Raw genomic sequence first — 5,916 nt, 5'->3', positions numbered from 1 at the left:
AACCAGAAAAAGACGACTGCTTCATTTAACATGATCACGTAAAGACCATGTCCCCATCTGTTGGTGAAGCGAGATCAGAGGCCCCAGGATCTTTGGCAGCTTGCAGAGAGGTCAAACGTGCTCGGAACTTTTACGAGAAATGAGAAGGAAATAAGCAATACAGTGTGGCTGCTATTTAAACAAACCAAAGGGCGAAGATTCGCGCCACGGCGCCCAGACGGGAGCCTGGCAGCCCAGAGAGACCCGGAACCCTGACAGAGTCCGGGCGGTAGCAAGGTGCTCTCGCGGGCGCGCGTTCAGGATGCTGAGGCCGCGCGTGCCAGCGTCCGGGTGTCGCACAGCAGTGCCCCGTCCCCGGACCCCGCCTCGGGCTGCTGCCGCCACCAGCGTGCGGGGCAGGGCGGCGGCCCGGCGGGGCTGGGGGCCTGGGCGCTTCCGGGCGACCCCGCGGGCACCTGCCGCCGCGCCCGCCAGCTGACTTCCCGGCCCGCCTCTCCTCCTACCGTCCTCCAGGCGCTGTGCTCCTCGCGAACAACCCTGCGGGTGACCGCTTCTCTCCGGAATTCCCCGCTCACGGGGCCACCCAACCGACTCCAGAGGGTCCAACACTCAATGCTGCGGCCTCGCGCTCGAGCCGGGGCAAGGGCTCTGTAATTGCATTTTTAGAGCAATTTCGTTGCTTGTCATTTTGCACTTGGGAGTATGAACACTGTCGGAGAATTTCTAAGCACAAGACGCCTCGTGTGAAAATTAAGAGTTAAGTCTTACACGATTTAATGCCGAGTCTTTACAGGATTCCTGGTGCCCGCGGAGCAAAAATGCACATTCCCTGACCGGGAATCGAACCCGGGCCGCGGCGGTGAGAGCGCCGAATCCTAACCACTAGACCACCAGGGACGGTGTTAGGAGCGCGCTCTGAACAGGCCTACAGGCTGCACGCGGGGCCGCTCCGGGCTGCAGACCGACCGCCGCCTGGGACCGCGGCCGCAGCGACCGGCGGGGCACCTGGACCCGCCGAGAATCGGCAGGTGTGACAGGCTCCTCAGGGCGGGTCTCACGACGGCGATCTGCGCCGCTCTTCCCGTGTTTCTCAGCGACCGGTGAGCCGCTCGAAGAGGAAAACCGTTTTCTGATCGTCTCTGGTTCCCTCCGAGAGCCCGTCGCGTGTTCATTCCGTAAACAATGTGCACTGGGTAGGAAGCCGGGGCGACGAAGTCATCCGAGACACTTCAGCGCGGCGGGGGCGGGGCCGAGACGGCGTGGTTGGGAGGGCGTCGGACCGAAGCTCTGAAGGTCCCGGGTTCGACCCCGGGCCTCGGCGGCAGGGGGCGCCCTTTTAGATCCCGCGGTCCTGGAAACACGGGCCCTGCCGGCGTCAGACAGAGCCGGGAAAGCAGCGCGGCCCTTTTCCCAAAGACACGGAAACCCAGGAAGGCCGCGCACAGGGCGGCCGCCGGGAGCCGCGCGAGAGCACCCCCCGCCCGCTGAGCGCTGCTCCGGCCCGGGCTCCGCCGGCGCCGCGTCCCCGCCGTCACGCGCGTGGAGCTCCTCCCGCACCGGGGCCCCTCCTCGGCCGGTTCTCCCCAGGCCCGTCCCCGCCCGGACGGGCCTCCGGGGACTTGAGGAAGGGTTAACGTGGGGTCTTCTGCGCCCCACGGTCCGCCGGCAAACCCACGCGGCTCTGAAGAGCGACGGGGCCGCAGGGCAGGCGCCGGGACGGGAGCGGGCGGCAGGGCTGCGGCGGGAGGGAGCGGACTCCGCCGCAGCCGGCCTGCCCCGCCCCCTCACGCGCGGGCCCCGCCTTCTCCCCCGGGAGCCCCGCTCCCTTCTGCCCCGCGAGCCCCCTCCCGCGTCGGCCTCTCCTCAGACTCCGCGGTGCCTCCGTCTCCCTGCAGCGGAGACGGACCCGAGCCCTGCGGACTCGCCCAGGCGCTCCCCCCACCCGCCGCCGGGCGCGCTGCAGGGGCAGCATTGTCGCCGCTTCCGCGCCTCTCCCGCCGAGGTCGGCCTTCCAGTCCCGACACTATTACCCTCCAGCCTCAGAGCCTGGGTCCGTCGTGGCCCTAAAGTTAACTGGGTGCAGGCCGCCGACTCTGGCAACGCTTCCCTCCTGGACGGTCCCTCCGGCGCTTGGGGCCCGCTCCCCCCACTCCTCTCTGCGCTCTGCGTGCTCTGAGTGTCCTCTTCCCCTCTTGTAGGGACTCCTTAGAAATGGCTCCTTTTCAGCCCCCGACCTCCATCTTCTCTGAATTAATTTTTAATTGCTAGACGTGCAGTTATAAATAATACACAGAGATCCCAACTAGGCACCTTTACCGAGGTGCCCCCAGTGGTAACATCCTGCAAAACTGGAGTGCAGCATCTCCAGCAGGATACTGATGTGGATAAAGTCAAGACACAAAACATGTCCATCACCGCTGCGATCCCTAATCTGACCTTTCCTGGCCACGTCCACCTTCCCCTCTCCCCCACAGGCGGCAGCCGCTGATCTGCTTTCCGTTCCTATAGCTTGGCGACTTCAAGATGGGATGTGAATGGACTCGCACAGCGTGTAACCTGTAGAGATGCTGCCATTGGCTCTCGCACTCACCCTGATCCTCTGGAGATCCATCCAGGTGGTCGGGGGCATCGATAGTTGGTTCCTTTTTATTGCTGAGTGGTATTCTGTGGTGTGAATTTACCACACTCTGAACATCCTCCCACTGAAAGACATCTGGGTTGTTTCCAGATTTTTACTATGGTGAATAAAACTGTTGTAGACCATTGTGTACAAGTTTTTGTATAAATACCAGCCTTCATTTCTCTGGAATAAATAGGCAGGAGTGCAACTGCTGGGTGGCATGGTCCTTTCATGTTTAGTTTTTAAAGAAACTGCCAAACAGCTTTCCAGAGTAGCCGCACGGGTTAATGCTCCCCCAAGCCATGTACACAGCCTCGTAAGTATCTGGGGTGTCAGGATCTATTTTAGCCGTTCTGACAGGTATATAATGACATCTTGTGCTGGTAATTTGCCTTTCCCTGGTGGCTAATGGTGTTGAGACCTTCCTCATCTGCCTATTTGCCATCTGTGTATCTTCTTTGGTGAAATATCTCTGTAGGTCTTTTGTCCAATCCAAAAAGAACATTCGAGCACAGGTTTTTGTGTGAGAAGTCCCTGAAAAAACTTGAAGTTCAGACGTGTTGCAAATCTGTCTTGGATTGTGTAGTTGTCACACAATGCGATTGTTACGCAGCACCACTTACAAAATGTGACACAGTCTCCCTGCGTTGGGAAAGGCCCAGGGCAGAGTGGAGAAATCCCCAGGGTAATAGGCTAGTAAGAGGAGTTTCTTCCAGCCCCAGCTAACTACACCACCCTTCCCTGCGGGCAAAACCTAAAGGTCAAGCGTAGGATAGTGTTTAAAAAAACAAAGACAACAGGCCCAAAATGGAGTCACTTACCCTAAGCCCCAAGTCACCAAACCAAGACTTAAGGACGGTCTTGGCTCTCCCAGAAATGGAATCCTAAACCAATCAATTGGGAATCGCCTGATCAGCACTGGTGAGGTAACCTGCCTGATGGACACCCGCCCATCCCCCCACAGAAGAAGTTAGCCTTCCCATAGGAGGAGGGGCGGGAGGGTCCTAACAGGTGGAACACCTCGCCTTCCTTCCTGCGAGGGAGAAGGCCCACGTGACAGATTATCTGTTTGGTGCGGATTAGAAAACTCCCCACTGACCCATTAAGACTTTCATTCCTGGGGGAGGTTGAAACTGCAGTCGGGTTTGGTGACTCGGCCTAAGTGATGTCATTTGGGACCTGTGGTTTTATTTTTAACAATAATAAATACATATTCAGTCTTTGCACCGTAGCTGGCAGAGCTCCAACAGCCCTTGGAATTTCCTAAGTGAGGAGACCGGCGGAGGTGCCTTTTGTTATGTTAATGAGGCGACTTTGGGAAAGCTCTAGGTCCCCTGAGGAGGGAGACAGTTGCCAGGGAAACCAACCTTGAAAACCACTAGTGATTAGTTTAACTAGAGCCGAGCAGAGTCAACGGTGCACAGGCTGAGAGAAAGAAGACTTACCCGTGTAACAGCCGGTCTCCGAAGACTGACCCGAATGTCACATGTCTGTCAGTGATCGCCCCGTGGCCCAGTCCCAGTGGATCTGGGCTGACCTAATGGAATGTCATTGAAGGGACCCAGTGACAGTTCTGTCAGGGTGGGCAGTTAGTGAGGCTCTAACGGGATGCCCGGAGGCCGGCAAGGAGGCGGCCATGGCCGGCTGTGGGGAAGGTCAGAGGCCTCTCCTGGCAGCATCCACAGGAAAGCCACGAGAAACTGGATTAGCCCAGACAGGCCCAAGATGGCTGACAGGTGGGCCACAGTTCACGTTATCCCATCATTGTGCTACATTAACATACTAACATCTCCTCCCTAAGCGTGCCAGACAAGAAACCCCTAACCGAATGGGGGGGGGGGGGGGACCAGTAACTAGAAAAAAAGCACGTAACCTTGTTTCCAAGAAATCTGTCTCCAGTGATGAATATCCCACCCCCTCGTGAACACCTGTCAATGAAAGATAGAAGCCCAACCCCAGGGCGTCTCCCTTGAGCTGCCGGCTCTCACGTCTCCAGACGGTACTTTGCTTTAATAAACGTTCCTGCTTGAACCCGCCGTCCGCTGGGCTGTGTCTGTCCTTGAATTCTTTCTGAGGAGACCGAGAGTCTTGGCGACTTCTTTGGGACAGGCTGGGTTGAGGCGCCAGGGCCCAGGGTCTCCCAGTGCACCGGGCAACAGTTCCAGGCCTGAGTCATAAGAACCTTTGCAGCTTCTAACTCAGTTTCTTGGAATGCTCGATCCTGGGCCGCTCCGTCTGAGAACCGTGACCAGACTGTGAGAAAACCAAGCCCCGTGGGGAGGCCAGCGCACCCCGGGCAGCAGCTCGGGGAGATCACAAGCATCAGCCGTTACCTGAGGCGTCCCAGCCCTGTCAAGCCCTGAAGGCCTGGAGTTCTTGCTGTCACCCCGGGAAACAGAATTGCCCACGTGAGCCCACAGAATTAAGAAAGACACTAAAATGGCTTTTAAACAATCATAGCCTCATTACCACAAACTTACTGGTTTTAAGTGACACAAACTGATTAGCTTCGAGTTCTGTAGGTCTGAAGTCTGGTGTGGTCTTACCACGCTGAAATCAAGGCGTCAGCAGGCTGCATTCCTTTCTGGGAAGCTTTCAAAACCCAGGTCTTAGTCTTCTGCTGGCTGTAAGCTGATGGCCAGTCCCAGCTCGAACAGGCTGCTGGGGGCCCATCAGTGGTGGGCCTTCCTAAGTCACACCTCTCTGACCTACTCTGTGCTTCCCCTGCCACTTGTGATTAGGATCACCTCCCCGTCTCACGGTCCTTAACCTTAATCCCGTCGGCAAAGCCCCTTCTACCATGTACCATTCACAGGTTCCAGGAATTAGTGGGTGTCTGTGGGGGGGCATTACTCTGCCCACCGCAAGCCACTCTGCTTTGGAACCGTGTGTTACATTGTAGTACGTCGGAAGAACACATTGTGAGCTGTATCCTGACAATGCTCAAGACTTTGAACTCGACCTCAGAGCCTCCGGGGAGCCAGAGACGGGTCCCTCTGAACCAGCGGGTCAGCGTGCCTGGTACTGCGGCAAGCTTGTCGTGCCAGGACTGTGCAAGGGCGCCCACGGCCAGCACATGGCGTGCCTTTGTGCAAATCATGTAATAATGACCCACTTTGGTGGATGAATTCCAGAAGGGCAGCCCTCAGGCCTGATGAAGTACCAGAAAGGGAAAAGGCCACCTGTCTTCAAGGACTCGCGGCTCGGCTCTCAGGGCTCAGGCCCGACCTCAGCGCCTCTTCACCTGCTCCTCCAGTGTGTTGCAGGGCACCTCACATGGGAAATAGCACAGGACA

General features: G+C 57.7%; 1 non-coding gene across 1 annotated transcript; it reads right to left on the bottom strand.

Annotated features, from left to right (window-relative positions):
* Positions 1–825: 825 nt before the first annotated feature.
* TRNAE-CUC (transfer RNA glutamic acid (anticodon CUC)) lies at positions 826–897 on the bottom strand. The gene has a single exon. It is a non-coding gene; the product is annotated as a tRNA-Glu (tRNA).
* Positions 898–5,916: the final 5,019 nt, after the last annotated feature.

Source organism: Halichoerus grypus, chromosome 9 (genome assembly GCF_964656455.1).
Source record: "Halichoerus grypus chromosome 9, mHalGry1.hap1.1, whole genome shotgun sequence".
Lineage (NCBI taxonomy): Eukaryota > Metazoa > Chordata > Mammalia > Carnivora > Phocidae > Halichoerus > Halichoerus grypus.
Note: the sequence above shows the minus strand (reverse complement) of the source record. Positions and strands in the feature narration are given on the sequence as shown.